General features: G+C 42.8%; 1 protein-coding gene across 1 annotated transcript in view; it reads right to left on the minus strand.

Moving 5' to 3' along the window:
• The window catches only part of elovl6 (ELOVL fatty acid elongase 6), a 105,575-nt gene that overhangs the window by 47,854 nt on the left and 34,328 nt on the right, over positions 1–23,393 (minus strand).

The following is a 23,393-nucleotide window of genomic DNA, read 5'->3' on the forward strand; positions in this document are numbered from 1 at the left end:
AGCATAAGAATTAGGGGCAGGAATATGCCATCTGGTAAATGATGGCTCATTATCTGTGACCACCAATTATGGGAGTCCTTGTATTGCAAAAGATGTGCACAGTTTTTCTATCATCGCTAGCATGTTTGACAATTCTTTGCACATCCAACCACTTTGAATGGGCACTTACAATGAATAAGATTGAGTACTTGAAAGGATCTATGTAGTTGATGTGTAATCAATGTGCACCATTCCCGTGGATGTGGAGGAGCTGCTGGTAGTAACTTTTGCCCTAGTTGGCACCCTAAGCAGAATCCCACCAACATAGCTGACTGTATCCAAACCAGGCCACCAGACAAATTCTTGCCAACATCTTCATTTTGAAGAGCCGTGGATGAACTCAGTGGAGTTGACAGTGTATCTAGCGGTGACCTTTGCTCGGGACAATCACTCTGCTTCTAATAATAATATGCCGTCATCTACTGTGATCTGGTCACTTCAGGTCTAAAAAGGTTTGAATTTGCATTGTGACCGTGCTTTGGTTTCCCCATCACCAACCAACTGTTTCGGTTTTGCCAGGAGCAGGGAACTTTGAGCCTAAAGTCTGCTATTGTCAGCTATTACTGGAAGTGTGTCCAGAAAATTTAAAACTATTACAGACTCTTCCAGTGGTGGTACTGCTGGTACTGGATCCACCATCCAAATTTGCTCTCCCGGATGGTGTTCCAACTTGCAATTAGTATCAGAGCCTACCGTTGAATCCAGCCTGAATCGATGGGTGGCAGAGTCTTGTCCCGAGTAGGCATGGTAAGGGTTTGTGGTCAGTTATTATTACAAACCAACATCTGTAAAAACGTATTAGTGGAACTTCTTGACCCTAAATATGATGGCCAAACCTTCCTTCTCTATCTGGGTATATTTACATTCTGCATTAGCTGAAGTCCTGGATGCATATGCCATTCAGTGCTCCTCTCCATTAGGCTACGAGCTAATACTACCCCAATGCCACACAGAGAGGCATCGCAGGTCTTGCTTCGAATCAGTACACAAAACAGGACGATAACTGTTTCTTCACTTCCCTGAAAGCTGTGGCTTGGCTATGCGACTATTTACAAAGCTGACCTCATTGAGAAGTTGATGCAAAAGCTGCCAGGATGGAGGCCAGGTTATGTCAGAACTTTTCATAATTCACCAGCCCAAGGTAAGACCTAAGCTCCAGTAAAGATATGGGAGCTGTGGCACTTTTGATCACTCTCATGTTATCCTCCAATGTGTGTAACCCATTCTTGTCGGCTGTAGCCCAATTAACTCTAGGTGCTTGGAACATATATTTCTCCCTTAGGCGTACACCTGCTTGAGAGAAACACATCCAAGGGCTATGTCCAAGTTCTCTAAGTGCTCCTTATTGGTCTTCCCTGTTATTAGCAGGTCATCCAGATAAATGACAACCTAGGATAGACCTAACAAAACATTCTCCATCGTCTACTGAAAAATGGCAGAGGTTGACAATACCCCAAATGACAGTCTCATATTTGTACAAACCCTTATGGGTATGAATTGTAGAATACTTCTGCGAATCCTCTTGTGAATACAATTGCAAATATGCATGGCTCATGCCGAGCTTTGTGAAGGACAGCCCAACTGCCAGCTTTGCACATAAATCCTCTGTACAAGGGATTAGGTATTTATCCAGCTGCATAGAGTGGTTTTCCCATTGAGCTTTACAATCAGTACGACTGGTGGTGCCCATTCTGTAAACTGGAATAGTTTGCTGATTCATTCACTTTCCAGCCTTCTGATTGTTGTCTCTACTTTTACCCAAAAAGCAAATGGCACTAGGTAAGCCTTGCTGAATTGTAGAATTGCTTTTCTGGTCAACATGCAAGGTGAACTTGACTCCTCTGATAGTCCCTACACATTCCTGAGGGAATGTGTAGGGACTATCCATATATTTAATTCACTCAGGCAGCCATTTTCTAATTGAAAAATGTTCAGTCAATCTAGCTGAATCTTTCTCAACCAATTTCACCCCATCAAACACGGGCCCGAGCTTTTACTACAATCACTGGTAACTGAACCAGCTGTTCTCTTAAGAGATGGGAACCAAAGTTGACCCTTAATCTGTAAAAGGTTCCCCAGTATAGGTTCTCAGTCTACTGAGGTCTTGCGCAAACCTAAAGATTTTGTTAAAGACTGGTTTTCTGACTGAAATGACTGCACCGGTATCAACCTCTATTGGAACAGAGTGACCATTTAACCGCACATTTATTTTGTGTGGTTCTGATTTGATTGTTGCTAAGCAACTTAACTTCTCCAATCCAGATGTACGTGGACTTTCCAGAGTGTGCTTCCTCCTAGATACCGGCCTATGAGTTCTCTTACTTAATTTAGGCCTAGTATGACACTTCTGCTGTTGAGTCCTCATAGTGGCTTGCTGGCCCAGATCCCAAAGAAAATTTTAACAGTTTAGTCAAGGCTTAGCTTTGTTTTGAGGTTTTACTGCGAGTTGACAGAGTCATTCAGTTAAGGATACATGCTGAGTTTAGCTATTTAATTGTCTCTGCTCAAGTGGTGTTCTCCAAGCTCAGTCAGACTGGTGAGGGTGCCCACTTCCATCGGAATAGCGTGCAACAAGTATGTTCCACTTGCCACATTTTCCAATGATAAAGGTAGCTATCGTGCATGTTTGAAGTCCAGTTGGGCTGTTCCATAATTAATTTCACATACCTAATGATGTCTCAGCATCTCATTAAGGGTTAAACCAAAGTCACATACTTCTGCCAGTCACTGTAACCTAGTCCCGATACGGATTCCCTTGGATCTCGAATTGACAAGTAAAAATGACAATATCTCAGAATTAAAAGTGGCTTGGGGTGCAATATTCCTTAACTAAATCAGTCAATTCTTGAAAGGTTTTAGTCTCATGTCTCAGGTAAAGTTAAGCTCCTAATAACCAAAAAAGCTGCGGGTCCACAAGCTATCAGGGGAATTATGCACTGCTTTTCACCTGTCCTAATGTCATATGCCGAGAAAAAAATAATGCATTCTTTCCCCACACTGGGCCCAGTCTTTGACAGCAGGGTCAAACACAAGCATCTCAAATAATGGCATGATGCCAGAAATGCTTACCCTAATCAAAGGATTTCTTCAGGGGCATGTTTTACTCTTGTTGCCAACGGAATAACTCCAGAGAGGCTAGTATTCCATTACCACGTCATCCTTTATTTACAGGTGATAAGTCCTTAACATTGAGAGCTGGTTCTGAGGGAGCTGAACAAAATGTCAGAATGTCCATCAGTCCTCTTTATCTGTCAGTCAGATTAACAGCCTCAATCAGGGAACTCATTCTCAGGTCCACCTGGCTGACCTTATTACAAATCACTAATCAATATTATTGTCTCTAATATAGCAGAGGTGATAAATTAGACACAGTTGGCAATTTGTTCTTAATCTGTTTTAGAAGTGCCAATTTGTCATTTTGTGGCACCCAACAGTTTGTATTTCAAAAGACAGCACTTCAGGTAAAAAAATGATTGCTGATTCCTGACCTAAGCTGACACTACAGGATCCATTCACTAATGGAGGAGACATATTTTAAAAGACAGATTAAATAGAAGCACTGCCTTCCCATCTGGCAGACAAAAAAAACATTGCATTATTTGAAGTTAAAGAGATTATCCTATGCTTTGTTCAATATTCAGCCATCAGGCAACTTTAAAATAAATTGTTCATCTACTCAGGTAGGGCAGTGCTTTACCTAAACCCCACTGCGTTCCCATCAGTAGAATTCAAAAGTGGAGCAGGAAAATCCATACTTGTCCTTCCTACCCAACTGCCAATGGAGGCCTTAAGTGGCCAACCAAAGCCCACACGAAAGATTCAACTTACCACCGCTTAAGATTAATCCAGCTGCAAACGGGCTCGTCATCATTTGACATGCCAGGCAGGTCAACTTGTCCATGAAGTACCTGATTGAGGACCTGCACATGCAGCCTGGGGGAAAAGGGTGGGCAGGGGTCATCCATTGACATCCACCAACACCTCCCACCTCATCTTGGCTTCCAAAATTATCTTTTCGCATGACCCTTACTCCAGAAACTATCCACATACCCTGCCCAAAATTCACTTGTCTGTTAATTTCTGTGCAATCCTGGGTGGTTATCCCAACAGCAGCCACGGCCTATTCCATGGTGTTACAGAGCCTCTGATCGGCTGGCAGTTCTCAGGACAGAACATATGCCTTCAGGTAAAGGCCCTCGGTGGCCTGGTCAATGCCTGATTGGCATTAGATTCACTGGCCTTCCCTGGAAAAGGCAGCATTGATCTTTCTAGCTGACTAAGAAGAACACTGCTGCTTCTACAAGACACTGCTCCCTTTTTTAGATGGAGTCTGTATAGTGCATTTAACTCAAACATTTGCAACATGCAGTAAAGTCCAGTTATTCTTGATCTTAGAGTGTTTCATAAACCTATTCAGCTCTACTGGTCCTGTAAAATATAGTTAAGAGCAACAAAAGCAAAACGTGTTTGAAAAACAGTGGGCAGTCAGCATCTGTGAAAATAACTGACAAGTTCATATTTCAACTCTAACTTTAATTGAAAATGCAGCTTTCACATCAACTGAAAAGGTTCATTTGTCAGCTTTTCTCACCACTGAATTTAAACTCAGTATGTGTGATCATTACTGTTGTGATTTTAAAATTCAACTATATACCATTTGCTTTCAGTTTTAAGCAGTTCAAACTGTCAGCAAACAGGTGAAGAGAAGAAGCTAGAAACACATGTTGAAAGCCACATCAAACTATGCACATTTGTCAGAACATAAGGAACTGTATCAATAGATTAATGTAACTGATTGCCAATGTCAGAGAAGAATGTCGCAGGGTTCATCATCCATTTTGTAGACTGAACCTATGTTGGAAGCATCTTGTTCAACATTTTATCCCTGTTGCAGAGCACTCAGTTACCAATTAAGGAAGATTAATGCTCACTAAATGCCTTATTAACAGCCCAAGTGACCTCATCAATATTCAAATTCCTAATTTATCATGCGCACCAAACAAACCAGAAGTCAAGAAATCTCAATGTGGAAATCAGAACAGGTATCTGATAACTTAAGCTTACCACTGATTGTAAATAGTTTCCATATTGCTTAGCCTCAAACAAGCTCAGTGCATGATTCACGAGCACCAACCCCACACATCTTGTACATAGACAATGGATCTGACTATTACCAACCCCTCACAACCATCATGTCACCTCTGATATATTTGTAGGCTGCTTAGGAAGCACTGAGTTGCTTTGCAGGACATACCAGCAACAAACATGGAAAGAATGCTGCAAGGACAGCTTGCATACAGAGGCAGGCACCCAGCTCACAGACTGAACCATGCCAAGTCTCTCAGCTGCTCACTTGCTCACTCACTTAGCACGTACCTGAATGGTCACAGCATCGATGCTTTGCCTTACCTGGTCATGTCAATTGGCACAATCGCACAAACAAGTACCTTGCCCTGCTGGTCAGAATCTTCAGTCAATGGAACAGACATCTTGCAATATGCCACATCAATCTCACACTGCTACCACGTGCCACAGCAAGCAGCCATGTCTCAAAGTCTTAGGGAAATAGTCCTCAAAGTCAATGGAGACACCTGTCAATCAAGGAATTCTGGGACAGTAAGTCAAGAGTAACCAAACCAAAGGATCAGTCACAGTCAGTCCTCCTGTCGGGGAGTTCTTGGTCAGATGGTGCATGTTTCCTGGAAGTGGGTCACTGACAGTCCTGTGATGGCAAAGCATCCAATAAGGTGAATGCAGTCATGGAAATGTACAGCCACCAGTCAGGGGTTCGTGAATTGCTCATTCATGTTAAGTTGCTCAACACAGCGGGCTCTCTTCTTACTCATCTCGACTGTCCATAGAAACGAAGGTGAAAAAGGGGTGTGGGGTGACAAAGGCGATCACTGATTTATCAAAGTCTGGGATTGAAAGATTCAGTTGGGAGAGATAGGATATCTGTGTAGGGGGTTGACAAAACATGGGGAGGACACAGTAAAGCATGGATTAGAGAGGGATCACACTCAATGGGGATTTGTCCAGTCAAGATGGTCAGTATGTGCTCATGATGAAAAACTATGGCTACTCCAGGCTTCAATGAACAGAAATGACAGTCAATCCATCAACATGGAAGGTCAGTGGCTGATAGATGAAAATTTGATTGCCTCTACCCCTGCCACAGATCACCTGCTTCTGAAACAAACAAACAAACATACATACATTCTTTTACTTTCAAACTCAACTATTACAAATGATTTCCTAGTTAGTTTCCCCAATTTCCACCCAGCATAAACCTCAGCTCATTCAAAATTCTTATTAATAGCCAAATTTGCATCAAATCCCTTTCGGCAATCAATCTTGTGCTGGCTGATCTAAACTGGCTCCCTGTCTGCCAATGCTTCAATTTTAAAATTCATAACTCAATTTATCTCCACATAGTTGTCACTTTCTCATGCCCTTCAAAATCTCAGTATTCCTCTAATTCTCACCTCTTCTCATTCTCCCAATACTATTAGCAGCTATACTTTGAACATCCTGGTCCTGAACTCTAGAATTCCCTCCCTTAAGTTTATCACATACTTTAAAAAGTTGTTAAAAACTTCAACACTTGGGTAAGCCATTAAAGACATGGAGCCACGGTTCAGTTAGTAGTACTCTTGCTGCTGACTGAAGTTAGTGAGTTCAAGTCACAATCCAGCAAATCAGTACTAAAACCTAGATTGCCACTCTTATACAGCTTTAAGAGAATGCCGCAGTGCTGAAGGTATCTTCCTTCAGATGTTAAGCAAGGCCTAAGTGTGCAAAAAAGATCCATGGCACCATTTTGAGGACTTTGTGGTCCAGGCTAATATTTCTCTCTTAAACCAATATTTTTAAATCTAATTATCTGATCATTCCCATATTGCTATTTGAGAGACCTTTAATTTGTGCAAGCATTGTCCTGCTCGCTTCTCACCACTTCTCTCTCCCAAGATTACAACAGGATCTTGATCAGATGGGTCAATGGGCTGAGAAGGGGCAGATGGAGTTTAATTCAGATAAATGCAAGGTGCCGCATTTTGGAAAAGCAAATCTTAGCAGGGCTTATACACTTAAATGGCAAGGTCCTAGGGAGTGTTGCTGAACAAAAAGGAGACCTTGCAGTGCAGGTTCATAGCTCCTTGAAAGTGGAGTCACAGGTAGATAGGATAGTGAAGGCGGCGTTTGGTATGCTTTTCTTTATTGGAAAGAGTATTGAGTACAGGAGTTGGGAGGTCATGTTGCGGCTGTACAGGATATTGATTAGGCGACTGTTGGAATATTGCGTGCAATTCTGGTCTCCTTCCTATCGGAAAGATGTTGTGAAACTTGAAAGGGTTCAGAGAAGATCTAAAAGGATGTTGCCAGGCTTGGAGGATTTGAGTTATAGGGAGAGGCTGAACAGGCTGGGGCCGTTTTCCCTGGAGCATCGGAGGCTGAGGGGTGATGTTATAGAGGTTTACAAAACGATGAGTGGCATGGATAGGGTAAATAGACAAAGTCTTTTCCCTGGGGTGGGGGAGTCCAGAACTAGAGGGCATAGGTTTAGGGTGAGAGGGGAAAGATATAAAAAGAGACCTCAGAGACAACTTTGTCACGCAGAGGGTGGTAGGTATAAGGAATGAGGTGCCATAGGAAATGGTGGAGGCTGGTACAATTAGAACATTTAAAAGGCATTTGGATGGTGCATGAATAGGAAGGGTTTGGAGGGATAGGGACCTGTGCTGGCAAGTGGGACTAGATTGGGTTGGGATATCAGGTTGGCATGGACGGGTTGGACCGAAGGGTTTGTTTCCCTGCTGTACTCTATAACTCTATGCTGCTCACTACTTCCCTGGCCAATCTCACTACGCTACATTTCAACTCTCCCTAATGTCAGCAGACTGGGATCTTTCAAGAAAGAAACTCTTGCAGGATGGAGAGAACCTGTGAATAGCAACAACAATGAGCATTACAGATTTCTATTAACATTTTGCTAAGTAATTTTTTTCATATTCTTTGTTGTCATTCTCTATATAGAACTTCGCTTTTGTATCATTATTTACTATTCTGGTTATATGATGCAGAGTCCATTTCCATTGATGCACTTCAATTCCAATATAGCAAATCAACATACAAATATTATTGCTGTGTATTTAATTAACTTCAATTTCAATCACTTACAGTGAACTCCATTTGCATGTTGGATTAGATCCTTGACCTGACCATCAATTCCACAAGTACTTTCTATTTATAGATTTAGTTAACCTCTTCCATACTTGAAAAACTAGGCAAGACAACTAAACAAGATATATATTTAAAAAAATACATTTTTTGTCAAAATTTTGTTGACTTTTACCCATGATCAACTATTACTCTAACATAAACACAAATGAACTTTGGCAAAATGACTAAACAAAAGTGCAGCTTATTTACTGGAAGAGGGTCATTTCCATGTATTGCTCAATATGAATGTCAACTGTTGACTACATATTAACTATTTTTATGCACTCTGCCAGGCTGATAATCTACTTTTAATAGAGTGGAGGGCAGGAATCACTTTTAGATCAAATCGATGCCAGCAAATGCAGTGCCTGACCACATACCCCAATAGAAGACACTTCAAAACTTAACAACTCTTAAAAAGAAAACCGGTTCAAAATTCCAAAGGGGTCACAAAAAAGGTACATGAATTTTGGGATTGAGAAGTCCGTCTCCATGGTAATTTCTCTCAATGCTCTATGATGCTTTGATTTTTGTTGACATTATGTCGCAGCTGTAAGCCACAAATTGTTATCAAAATAAAACTATTTTTCTAATAAATCTGCTCTGAGACATTCTATATCTCTGGAAAATATTGGACTTCAACCTAGGCCTCCTGGCCCAAAGGCAGGGTACTACCACTGCACCATAAGAGGCCACTTAAAGAACTGTACATATCGGTAGCATCCACAACAAACAGGTGTGGTGTGACACATTTGCAGAGTAGGCTGTTGTGCTGATCATCATCTTGGGTCAATATCTAATTTACATCTAATTTATGCCCAAAATGAGCTAATCATATTAGCATATTTGTCCTGTACATTAACCATTCATTAGACGCCACAGAGTAGCTTACAGATCACAAAGATAGCTTTTTCTAATGTTTAGGATGTATGTCAAGGCTAAGTAGCATCCTCTACTTTTCTGCAATAGCAAAACTTACTGCATTATTTAAATTGCAATTGCATAAAATTACACAAAATCCTTAATCTTAATAAACCTCTACTTAGTGGCATCTCTGAAAACACAACACAGCAAAGTACACACTAAGCTTCATAACACAGTTAGCCTGGTTGACGTTTAAACAATAAGACACTGACAGTTCTCTGGGATTTCATTAAAGAAATTCTTATACTTACTCCAACTTTCAGAATGGAAAGACATACAAAGATTTCTCTACAATAGAAGGTAAGTGAGGGCACACTGCTGAACAACTCAATTATATTTTTCAGAATGAGAAAAAGGAGTTCGAGGAATGTCCTTAGAATTTGAAAATAGGTCTGAAATTTATCGAAGATCTAATTTTCCAAATATTTACTCTACATTTGCAAAGGACTTCTTAAAAATTAACACTGTAAATTGGAGGAAAGACATTTTGAATCATCCGCATCCATGAACACCAACTAGCACGAAACGACACGACCAGCTATCCTTAGTAGCCACACACGCAGATGACAAGCAACATGAGTTCGACTGGGACAACACTATTATCGCAGGACAAGCCAAACAGAGAACAGCCAGGGAATTCCCAGAGGCATGGCACTCATCCACAGATTCAATTAATAAGCACATCGACCTGGACCCAATATACCGACCACTGCAACGGACAGCTGGAACTGACAACCGGAAGTGGCAGAGACAAACCACTATAAATGCCGGAGGAAACGTCACAGAGGCACTTTACAGGAGGCTCCCAAGCACTGAGGATGTCACCGAGACAGGGGACAAAATGTCTGCAACACAAATTCCCAGCTCGGCAAACAGAACCACAACAATCCTAGTAGGTTTCCCCCTCCCTTGATGTCTTAATCAGACACTAAATGCCTCTGGGAGGTCCTCCCTCCCTTCATGGCTATTAATACCTGTGCTGACAGGATGCTGTTATATAGTGGGATTAATGAGCAGGAGGCAGTGAGATAAATATAATCACGTCGAAAAGAAACACAAATGTGGAGTAAGTTTAACTGCACTATTATCGCCACCCCACCCAAAACAGACAGTAGAAAGTTAAAACAAAGAAACAAAAAAAAAAGCTAATCACCTTCAATTCTTTATTTAAAACTTCTGTAGACCACATTTCCTGGTACTTTGTAAACCTGACCAATGACCTCTGGGAACTGAATTACTATGCATCTTTGTTGCATTAAGCTTAGGCCAAATCTAGCATTCAGGCCACCAAGCTAGTAAATAGGAATTGCTAGTTTATATAACAATGAAAAACAAATAGAAAAATAAACAAACAAACACACAGTCGGCACAAGCAACAGACTGAATGGCTTCATCTGTCCTGTGAAATTCTTTGGTTTTAGCATCATACCCTATTATTTTATCAAACAGGTATATTGAATTTGGTCAAGTGTGGGGTGTTGGAAAAGCACTGCAGGTCAGACAGCCCTTTGCACAAAACATTACTTAGATTACTTACATGGATTTTCCTGTTCCTCGACTGCTGCCTGACCTGCTGTACTTTTCCAGAGTCTCTATTCTAACCTCCAGGATTGGCAGTCCTCCTTATTGAATTTGGTGTCAGAAGTTGGCTTTTTTAAAATCCATAGGAGAAAGTGAGGACTGCAGATGCTGGAGTACCAGAGTTGCAAAATGTGGTGCTGGAAAAACACAGCAGGCCAGGCAGCATCCGAGGAGCAGGAGAATCGACGTTTCGGGCATAAGCCCTTCTTCCATTCCTGAAAGTAGGGCTTATGTCAGAAACGTCGATTCTCCTGCTCCTCGGCTGCCTGACGCTGCCTGGCCTGCTGTGTTTTCCCAGCACCACATTTTTCAACTCTTTAAAATCCGTGCTGACTATATTTAAATGGCCAAGTTTTCTACAGACAAGAGTTGATGTTATCCCTTAATATAACTGCAGCTACAATGTCATTTCAACCGAACAGCAAGTTTCAAGATTATTCCACACTAGTAAACTACTTATATCTACTTAGGGGAGATAAAGATCTAGTGCCGTTACCACTAGAGTCATAGAAATGTACAGCACAGAAACAGACCCTTCGGTCCAACTTGTCCATGCTAACCAGATATTCAAAACTAATCTTGTCCCATTTGCCAGCATTTGCCTCCATTTCCATCCAGAGGGACTTTAGATATTGCATTTATAGCAGCCTCTATTCACTTCCTCTGCCAGCACATTCCATACACACAGCACAATCCCTTTCAATTCTTTACCCCCTCAACCTAAACCTATGCCTTCTGGCTCTGGACTCACCCCACCCCAGGGAAAGGACTTTGTCTAATCACCCTATCCATGCCCCTAACAATTGTATAAATCTCTATAAGTCATCCCTTGGCCTCTGATGCTCCAGGGAAAAAGCAGTCCCAACCTAGTCAGCCTCTCCCTATACAGAGGAACCGCGATTATCCAAATACCAATTATCAGAAAATCTGATTATCCGAAGGTCTCAATGGAAACATTACATCAAAGGCGTGTTTCCAACAGTGGTCGCGTCTTTTATTTACAGTGATTAAACAGGTACTGTCTCCAAATTAACGACTGCCCGCCCTCTCCTTGGAGTTCTACACTGGGCTGTACCCTAAACCCCCCTTCCCCACATAATCCCATTAATATTGTCTTGTACAAGGCAAAGGAGGAATCTGTCAAAATGTTGCAGTAAAAAGGTGGGTGTGTGTGGGTGTGCGTGCGCGGGGGGGATGTGCGTGCTCGGGGGTGTGTGCGCACGGGGGGCGGGGTAGGCGTGTGCGGGGTGCATCCTGCATGCTGTTTCGAGACTTACCCCACAAAGGCAACTTCAGTAACAGCACCTTGCTATTGGCGCAGAGTCTGGCTGCGCAGGAGGGTGGGGGGGGGGGGGGGGGGGGGCAGTGTTGGACAGGGTTTGGGGCAGGGGGAGGGGTTGGGGGCAGGGAAGATGTTGTATAGGTTGGGGCGGTGAGGGGTGTTTGGGACAGGGGGAGGTATTGCACAGATTCAGGGGCGGAGGGGCGGTGTTGGATGGCGTCGGCGGCAGGGGAGGACTGTGTTGGAGGCGGGGCCTCACACGCTGAACAGGCAGCAGACTTTAAAAACTCTGAGCCCCAGAGGACAGGCATTTAATCGATTAACCGAATAATTGATTATCCAAACGAAATAGTGCCTGCCCATCACATTTGGATAATTGAGGTTCTCCTGTAGATCAAAAGCCTGGCAAGATCCTTCTAAATCTTTTCTGAACCCTTTCAAGTTTCACAACATCCTTTCTATAGGAGGGAGACCAGAATTGCACATAATATTCCAAAAGTGGCCGAACCACTCCCCTATACCGCCAGGATATTACCTCCCAACTCCTGTACTCGATGCTGTGACCAATAAAGAAAAGCATACCAAATCGCCTTCTTCATTCTATCTACCTGCAACTCCACTTTCAAAGGAGCTATGAACCTGCATTCCAGGATATCTTTGTTCAGCAACACTCCCCAGGACCTTACCATTAAGTGTATAAGTCCCGCTTTGATTTGCTTTTCCAAAATGCAACACCTCACATTTACCAAATTAAACCCCTTGGCCCATCTGATCAAGGTCCCATTATATTCCGAGGTAACCTTTGCTGTACACTACACCTTCAATTTTGGTGTCATCTGCAAACTTGCTAGCTTACGTCCCATGTTCATACCCAAATAATTTATACAAATTATGAAAAGCAGTGGACCCATCACAGATTCTTGTTGCACACCACTGGCCACATGCCTCCTGTCTGAAAAGCAACCCTCCACCACCACCCTGTCTTCTACATTCAAGACAGTTCCATATCCAAATTGTTAGTTCTCCCTGTATTTCATGAGACCTAACCTCGCTATACAGTCTACCAAGAGGAACCTTGTCGAAATGAACCTTACTGAAGTCCACATAGATCATGTCCACCATTCTGCCCTCAATCCTCTTCGTTACTTCTTCAAAAAACTCAAATCAAGTTAGTGAGACATGATTTCCGATGCACAAAGCCATGTTGACTTTCCCTAATCAGTCCTTGCCTTTCCAAATACATGTAAATCCTGTCCCTTAGGATTCCGTCCAACAAATTGCCCACCACCAACATCAGGCTCACCAGTCTATAGTTCCCTGGCCATTCCTTACTGAGATGCTAAAGGGTTAACCTAATCATACTCTGTAAATGCTACCGTTTTAAGGAATAACCTAATCACATTCCGGATTATTTCCAGAAACACATCACTTTACATTGTTTTTGGTGGCATGTGACAATGGGGGAACAGCACGGGATTGTGTTTTGTGTGCATGACTGACAGTGATGTATAGCCCTGTTTAAATGGAGGATGGATCCCTTGATCACAGACCCTGGCTTGACATGCTCCACAAGCATTGCAAAGTCTGTTAAGTGATTCTCCAAAAGCTTGTACTTGCTGAAATAAATTGTGGCTGTTCACAGAAGTTGGCATATTGCAGTTGCATCAAGCATGTAAGAATCTAAGGAGGGAACCTAACACTTAGCACTTTTCTTAAATAGACTGTTAATCCCAAGGACCCAGGTTTGTATTCTACCGTGGCAAATTGTGGAATTTGAATTAGATAATAAAACAAAGTAGATTGGAGTTTAACGATGACCATTAAACCATTGTTTATTGGCAGGAAAAATCCATCTGGTTCATGAATTCCCTTTAGAGAGAGAAATCTGCCATCTGGACCAGCCTACATGTGACTTCAAACCCATAAAAATGTAGGAATTAGGAATGGGCAATAAATGCTGTCCTAATTTGCAACACCCTCATCTTGTGAATGAATAAAAAAGAAACTAATCTACACAATCAATGAGGTTGATGTTCTAGAAATTTTGGAAAATATGATGATTGATAAGTCCCTAGGGCCAGACCAGATTTATCCTAGGCTGCTCCAGGAAGCGAGAAAGGAGATTGCTAAGCCGCTGGCGAGGATATTTCCCTCCTCACTCTCCACAGGAGGATTGGAAGGAGGCAAATGTTGTTCTACTTTTCAAGAAGGGTAATAGGGAAATCCCTGGCAATTACAGACCAGTCAGTCTTACGTCTGTGGTCAGCAAAGTTGTGGAAAGAATTCTGAGGGATAGGATTTATGACTATTTGGCGAAGAACAGCGTGATTAAAGGCAGTCAGCATGGCTTTGAGAGGGCCAGGTCATGCCTCACAAATCGTATTGAGTTCTTTGAGGTGGTGTCAAGACAGGTCGATGACAGTAGAGCAGTGGATTTGGAGTATATGGATTTCAGCAAGGCATTTGATAGGGTTCCCCATGGTAGGTTCATTCATAAAGTCAGGAAGTATGGGATACAGGGAGACTTGGCTATCTGGATTCAGAATTGGCTGGCTGACAGAAGGCAGAGAGTGGTTGTAGATGGGAAGTATTCTGCCTGGAGGACAGTGTTGAGTGGGGTACCACAGGGCTCTGTTCCTGAGCATCTGCTCTTTGTAGTTTTTATAAATGACTTGAATGAGGATGTTGAGGGTTGGGTTAGTAAATTTGCAGATGACACAAAGGTTGGAGGTGTCGTCAATAGTATAGAGGGCTACTGCAGGCTGCAGCGCGACACTGACAGGATGCAGAGCTGGGCTGAGAAATGGCAGGTGGAGTTCAATCTGGATAAATGCCAAATGATGCATTTTGGAAGGTCGAACTCGAATGCTGCATATAGGATTAAAGACAGGATTCTTGGCAGAGGGGAGGAACAGAGGGATCTGGGTGTGCAAATACGTAGATCCCTCAAAGTTGGCACCCAAGTGGATAGGGTTGTTAAGAAAGCATATGGTGTTTTGGCTTTCATTAACAGGGGTATCGGGTTTAAGAGCCACAAGGTTTTGCTGCAGCACTACAAGTCCCTGGTGAGACCACACTTGGAATATTGTGTCCAGTTCTAGTCGCCCTACTATAGGAAAGATACAGAGGCTTTGGAGAGGGTGCAAAGAAGGTTTCCCAGGATGTGCCTGGACTGGAGGGCTTGCCTTATGAAGAAAGGTTGAATAAGCTCAGACTTTTCTCTCTGGAAAGGAGACCTGATCGATGTATACAAAATAATGAGAGGAATAGCCAGAGACTTTTCCCGAGGGCAAGATTGACTGGTACGAGAAGTCATTGTTTGAAGATATTAGGAGGAAGGTATAAAGGAGACATCAGAGGTAGATTCTTTACGCAAAGAGTTGTGGAGGCACGAAATGTATTGCCAGTTGAGGTGGTGGAAACGAAGTCATTGGGGACATTTAAGTGACTGCTAGACATGCAGATGGATAGCGGTGAGTTGAGGAGTGCGTAGGTTAAGTTACTATATTTTACATTAGGATTAAGTCTCAGAACAACATTGTGGGCCTAAGGGCCTGTTCTGTGCTGTACTTTTCTATGTTCTAATCACTATTTTCTCCCCTTTCAAAAATAGCCTGATGTTTGCAATGCTTACATGTACGTCAAAAACCTTTCAATTTTAAGCAAGACCAAGACTGCATTAGAAATCTCGGTCATCATCTAAGCTGACTCTGTAGAGAAAGATTCAAGTTATCCTTCACAGCATTATTCTACCTCTGATGTTTCACACTGGAGGACTAATTTCTGAAATAACAAGGCCTCAACAATCAATGGAAAATAGTACACAAGTTATTGTATAGAATCCCAGCATTGAGGCCACACACAAGGAATTTGGGGGGGGGGGGGGGGGGGGGGGGGGGGGAGAAAGAAAAATAACAGCTCTTTAGACCTTCGGTGTTAACTAAAACACCGAAACTAAAATTTAAAGGCAGTGGTCAGGAGTTCAATGGCAACCTTTTTAAACTTGCAACTACTTTAAAGATTTCCAAATTGCAGATAGTGTAGCTTATGACTTTTAAAAAAGATAGAGTGGAATAACCGTGCAGAAGCTACACACTCCCTTCAGAAAAAGAACTGGAGATTCAGGCGGCAATTTTAACCAAGCACTACTTGGTTGTGGCCAATATTGCATCTGCCAGAGCATAAATGCAAGATACATTGCACTAGATTACCAGACCTGGTGACCATTATTGAGGATGGATCAGCTAGTAAGAAACCACATTATTAGCCTGGATGACTTAGTTTTGCTCACTGTAAACTCATTGAAATAAAACCACGAATGAAAAAAGAATAATAATGCCACAGAAAGTCAAGTCTGCCAGTGGCAGCACTATGGAATATGAATTAATTGAGATGTGTTTCTTAATGTGTTTCTTAACAGTGCGATTAACTTTCCCTATCAAATTTCTCTCATCTTTTGACTGTATTGAGACACTACTCTTCAATCATCTGGCATCTTCAGTTTGTCACCTGTGCAAGTATTATCTTTAAAAGAGACACCATGGTGACTAAGAGGTAATGCACAGGTATGCCACAGCCAATTCTCAGTTGTAAATTTACATTCCCCAGTTAGGCACCATCATCTTTCTTGCTCAGGACAGCAATGCTAATTGAGGTCCATCAAGTCACATTTACCAACCCAACCACTACTGCAGAGAACCTGGGAATTGTCCTGGATGGTTTGGTATTCAACAAAATTTTCTTCTGTACAATTCAAGTAAGACTGCTAAATACAGACCTTAGCTTCAAACATACATTGGACATGACTTGTTAAAATTATAAATCCTCAAATGTTCAATGGCTTCCTTATTGCTTAAGTGTTTATAACCACGAGATCGAAAGATACTAATTAAAAATAGGTCAGATACACAGCACCACTGAGTGATGAAAAACCACCCAAAATGATCTGCAGGGAGGAGAATACATCATTCCTTGACTGAATTTTTTTATGGCATAATCTTTCACTGTCCTATTCTTTGTGCAGTAAGAAGTTGACTTTGCACTGGATTGGCATTGAAACTGTATCTTTCAATCTCGTGCTTATAAACACTTAAGAAATACGTTGACTTTCCATTAGCAATTTTTTGGTGGGGTGGCTGCTTTTGGAGAGAGATGGGAATAGTCAGCTGGCAACTTAATATTGCTTCCCTTGATTTACAGGTTTTAAAATAACGTAATGTGGGGCTCATGATCTATGTTACAAACTACCAGTTGTTGTTGTGTATCCTTTATTTAGAAGCCACTTATTTCTGACATTCTTCTTCAAATGAATGATACCAGCCGGTCACTCCAAACTTGAAATTAACAACAGAAAATATTTCATCTTTCATTGTAGTGCATTGGCTCAGAATAAAAATGACTTAAAACATCACAAGGAATTTGTTCATTCCTCAAACCAATCACCCTTTCAACTTGTCAAAAGAACGCCATTTCTGTGCTGTAAGCACACGTTCACACTCAAGCCTAGACAGACAGTCAAAACATATTTCATGCTGGGGTATTATATAAAAACATATTATATTCAATCATGATGTCAAACAGTTACTGTCTGTGCCTATGTGTCTATAAAAATGCACTATGAAAACGTGCAGGAGGGGAAGAGAAGGCAGGGGGCACAGAGACAGGCACAAAGCTAGGTGGAGATCTGCAAACAACCTTCACATACACAAAGTTAGGATATAGTCCAACAGCGCTGCTTCATCAGATGGCTGTGGAGGATTTCTTCTGTGCAATTCAAGTAAGACAGCTAAATAAAGACTGTAGTTTCAAACACACACTGGACATGACTTGTTAAAATTATAAATCCTTAAGTGTTCAATGGCTTCCTTATTGCTTAAGTGTTTATAAGCACAAGATCGAAAGATACAGTTTTAATGCCAATCCTGTGCAAAGTCAACTTCTTACTGCACAAAGAATAGGACAGTGATGGACTAGGTCGTAAAAATTTCAATTTTAAACCAGAACTTGAAAGAAATTTCTGGGAACTGCATATGAAAGAACTGAAACTAACAGTCATTCTAAACGATAAAAGACCTAATCTAAATCGAATGTTTCCTTGCTGTATATCTCCATGACTTTATTCCAAGACATCATAATCCTGTTGCTATAAATCCTGTGTCTTATCATTCTCCTCCACAACGACCTGATGAAGAAACAGCGCTTCGAAAGCTAGTGCCTCCGAATAAACCTGCTGGGACTATAACCTGGTGTTGTGTGATTTTTAACTTGGCTAAAGTGAGTACTGCAGGTGATGAGAGTCGAGAGTGTGGTTGCTGCAAAAGCACAGCAGGTTAGGCAGCAACCAAGGAGCAGGAGTTTCATAACCTGGCTAGGTAACATCATCAATGGCAACCTTCAAGTAAAGCGAAGCTGTTGTCTCCTGCTTTCTATTTATAGGTTTGTCCTGGATGGGGTTCCTGGGGTTTGTGGTGATGTCATTTCCTGTGCGTTTTCTGAGGGGTTGATAGATGGCATCTAGATCTATATGTTTGTTTATGGCGTTGTGGAGTACCAGGCCTCTAGGAATTCTCTGGCATGTCTTTGCTTAGTCTGTCCCAGGATAGATATGTTGTCCCAGTCGAAATGGTGGTTTTTTTCCTCAGTGTGTAGGGCTACGAGGGAGAGAGGGTCGTGTCTTTTTGTGGCTAGCAGACCAAACACAGTCAGAAACCCTAACCACCTTACAATACATCAAAGAAGTTTCAGAAATGACAGCCAAACTACTAAGACCCCTCTGAATCCTAGTAGCACACAAACCCACTAACGCTCTCAAACAAAAACTAACAAACTTAAAAGACCCAGTACAACCCATGGACAAAACCAACGTCGTCTACAAAATTCCATGCAAGGGCTGCCACAAACACTACGTAGGACAAACAGGAAGAAAGTTAGCCACCAGGATACACAAACACCAGCTAGCCACAAAAAGACACAACCCTCTCTCCCTTGTAGCCCTACACACAGACAACACATCTATCCTGGGACTGGCTAAGCAAAGACATGCCAGAGAATTCCTAGAGGCCTGGCACTCCAACCACAACGCCATAAACAAGCACATAGATCTAGATATCATCTATCAACCCCTCAGAAAACAAACAGGAAATGACTTCACCACAAACCCCAGGAACCCCATCCAGTACAAACATATAAATAGAAAGCAGGAGACAACAGCTTCGCTCCACTTGGAGGTCACCACTGATGATGTTACCCAGCCAGGTAATGAAACATCTGGATATCAAACCTACAGCTCAGCGAGCAAACCTACACCCTAAACCTCAACCTGAGCTACAAACCTTTACAAACCTTGCAAAACAGATGGGAAGGAAGATGGTTAGGTAGGACAGGTCAGGAGGGCAGTGCAGAGTTGGAAGGTTGGATCTGGGCAAAGGTTGGGGGAGGGGAAAATGAAGACATTGGTGAAGTCCACATTGATGCCATGGAGTTGAAGGATCCCAAGGCGGAAAAGGAGGCCTTCTTCCTCCAGGCATCGGGCGGTTAGGGCATGGTGATGGTGGAGCCCCAGGACCTGCATCACTTTGGCAGAGTGGGAGGGGGAGTTTAAGTGTTCGGCCACTGGGCGGTAGGGTTGGTTGGTGCAGAGAAGTGCTGTGACGTGCTCTGTGAGTAGGCATCCTGTCTCCCCAATGTAGAGGAGACTGCATCTGGAGCAACAGATACAGTAAATGGATGTGTGGAGGTGCCAGTGAAATTTTGATGGATGTGGAAGGCTCCTTTGGGTGCAGGTGTTGCAATTCCTGTGGTGATAGGTGGGGGGGGGGGGCACGTGGACCTGACAAGGGGTTGCAGAGGGAATGGTCTTTACGGAAAGCAGATGGGGTGGGGAGGGAATGTAAGTGGCAGAAATAGTGGAGGATGATGCAACTTATACGGAGGCTGATGCGGTGGAAGCTGAGGAGCGGGGGTTCTGTCCTTGTTGCGGCTGGAGGGGTAACGTTCGAGGGCAGAGGTGCGGGAAGTGGATGAAATGCGCTGGAGGACATTAACCACCACATGGGAGGAGAAATTGCAGTCTTTAAAGAAGGAAGCCATCTTGTGTGTTCCGTTTATAGGTGGCGGAAATGGTGGAGGATGATTTTCCATTGTAGGTAGCAGAAATGGCCGAGGATGGACCAGTTCCACGAGAGAATCTGCTCCCAGGAGGATCAGCTCCACCGCAGAACACACCAGATGGCCTCGTTCTTTAAAGGCCACAGTTTTCCCTCCCACATGGTTGATGATGCCCTTCCCGCACCTCCGCCCTCAAACCCCACCCCTCCAACCGCAACAAGGACAGAACCCCCCCGCAGTCCTCATCTTCCACCCCACCAACCTCCATATACATCACATCATCCTCCGCCATTTCTACCACCGACAAATGGATCCCAGAAATAATTTACCTCCCCACCCATATCCACTTTCTGTAAAGACCATTCCTTCTATAACTCCGTAGTCAGGTCTACGCATCTCACCAGCCCACCTTCCCTACCACGACAGGAATTGCAAAACCTGCGCACAAACTTGACCCCACCCTGCCATCTCCACCAAAGGCCCTAAAGGAGCCTTTCACATCCAAAGCTTCATCTGCACTGCCACACATCATTTACTGTATCCGTTGCTCCAATGTGGTCTCCTCTATATTGGACAGACAGGGCGCCTACTCACAGAGCACTTCAGAGAACAACTCAAAGACACCCGCATCAACCAACCCTACTGCCCCATTCCAACCCCATGGCATCAATGTGGATTTCACCAGTTTGTTCTTTTCCCCTCTCTCCACCTTATCCCAGATCCAACCTTCCAACTCCACACCGCCCTAGTGACCTGTCCATTTTCCTTCTCACCTATCCACTCCATCTCTGACCTATCACCGTTACCCCCACCTATATATACCTATCAAACTCTCAGCTACCTTCTGCCCGGTCCCACCCACCCCCTCCCATTTATCTCACCACTCCCTCTGTTCACATCCTCATTACTGATCAAAGACTTTTGCCCGAAACGTCAATTCTCTTGCTCTTCAGATTCACCTGCTGATTTTTAACTTTGTCTACCCCCAATTCAACACCTGCACCTCCGAATCATGACTTCAGATATATTGTTGTTACTATTTGTAAATTGTAGACCTAATCCTTATCACAGCAATTGTGTTACAAACACAATGTCAAAGCGGACTGCTGCTTAATTGCTTCAGTCAATACTGTACTATACAGTGAAGGGCAGCAAGAAGGTTAAATATAAAAGGTAAACTCACAATATGGCATTAAGTTGCAAGTTTGTGCAAGAAACCAGTTTGATGGGCTGAATCGCTTTTTCTCATTCATGGTTTCTTAACAGAAAATCGAATAGAAGTCCACAAAAAAGTAACAATCTATTCTCCAATAGAGAAATAAAAGTGCATCACGTTGACAATAATACTGACATAATCACAGTACAAATGAAAGTCACAGTATGTCAAGGTCATATAACATAACTAAGACTACTGGCACAAGTACAGAAACTACATAAGTACCATATAAAACAAATATTAAACCGATACCAATGAGTTACTCTAAGATTGTAATCTGAGTCAGGATTCAGCTGACTTAGAGTCATAGGAAACAGAACCTTTGGTCCAACCCGTCCATTCCAACCAGATATCCCAACCCAAACTAGTGCATGAATGCCTTCTAAATGTTGCAATTGTATTAGCCTCTACCACTTCCTCTAGCAGCTCATTCCATACTCTTACCACCCTCTGTATGGAAAATTTGCCCCTTAGATCTCTTATATCTTTCCCCTCTCACCCTAAATCTATACGCTCTAGTTCTGGGCTCCCCTACCCCAGGGAAAAGACTTTGTCTATTTATCCTATCTACGCCCCTCAATTTTGTAAACCTCTATAAGGACACCCCTCAGCCTCTGACGGTCCAGGGAGAAAAGCCCCAGCCTATTCAAACTCTCCCTAAAGCTCAAATCCTCCAACCCTGGCAACATCCTTTTCGATCTTTTCTGAACCCTTTCATGTTTCACAACATCTTTCCGATAGGAAGAAGACCAGAATTGCATGTAATATTCCAACAGTGGCGTAACCAATGTCCTGTACAGCCGCAACATGACCTCCCAACTCGTGTACTCAATACTCTGACTAATAAGAGAAAGCATACCAAAGACTGCCTTCACTATCCTATCTACCTGCGACTACACTTTCAAGGAGCTATGAACCTGCACTCCAAGGTCTCTTTGTTCAGTAACACCCCCGCAGACCTTACCATTAAGTGTATAAGATTGGCTTTCCCAAAATGCAGCACCTCACATTTATCTAAATTAAACTACCTGCCACTCTTTAGCCCACTAGCCCATCTGATCAAGATCTGGTTTTAATTTGAGGTCACCTTCTTTGCTGTCCACTACACCTCCAATTTTGGTATTATTGGAAACTTACTAACTATACCTGGATAAATGCAAGGTGATGCATTTTGGAAGGTCAAATTTGAAAGCTGAGTACAGGATTAAGGATAAGATTCTTGGCAGTGTGGAGGAACAGAGGGATCTTGGTGTGCAGGTACATAGATCCCTTAAAATGGCCACCCAAAGTGGATAGGGTTGTTAAGAAAGCATATGGTGTTTTGGCTTTCATTAACAGGGGGATTGAGTTTAAGAGTCGTGAGATCTTGTTGCAGCTCTATAAAACTTTGGTTAGACCGCACTACATCCAGTTCTGGTCGCCCTATTATAGGAAAGATGTGGATGCTTTGGAGAGGGTTCAGAGGAGGTTTACCAAGATGCTGCCTGGACTGGAGGACTTATCTTATGAAGAGAGGTTGACTGAGCTCGGACTTTTTTCATTGGAGAAAAGGAGGAGGAGAAGGGACCTAACGGAGGTATACAAGATAGTGAGAGGCATAGATAGAGTCAATAGCCAGAGACTATTTCCCAGGGCAGAAATGACTAACACGAGGAATCATAGTTTTAAGCTGGTTGGAGGAGAGTATAGAGGGGATATCAGAGGTGGGTTCTTTACACAGAGTTGAGAGAGCATGGAATGCGTTGCCAGCACCAGTTGTGGAAGCAAGGTCATTGGGGACATTTAAGAGACTGCTGGACAATGCATATGGTCAACAGAAATTTGAGGGTGCATACATGAGGATCAGTGGTCAGCACAACATTGTGGGCTGAAGGGCATGTTCTGTGCTGTACTGTTCTATGTTCTATGTTCTATACCTCTTATGCTCACATCCAAATCATTTATATAAAATGAAGAAAAAGTAGTGGACCCGGTACCAATCCTTGTGGCACTCCACTGGTCACAGACCTCCGGTCTTAAAAACAA

This window comes from Chiloscyllium punctatum, chromosome 1, assembly GCF_047496795.1.
Source record: "Chiloscyllium punctatum isolate Juve2018m chromosome 1, sChiPun1.3, whole genome shotgun sequence".
Lineage (NCBI taxonomy): Eukaryota > Metazoa > Chordata > Chondrichthyes > Orectolobiformes > Hemiscylliidae > Chiloscyllium > Chiloscyllium punctatum.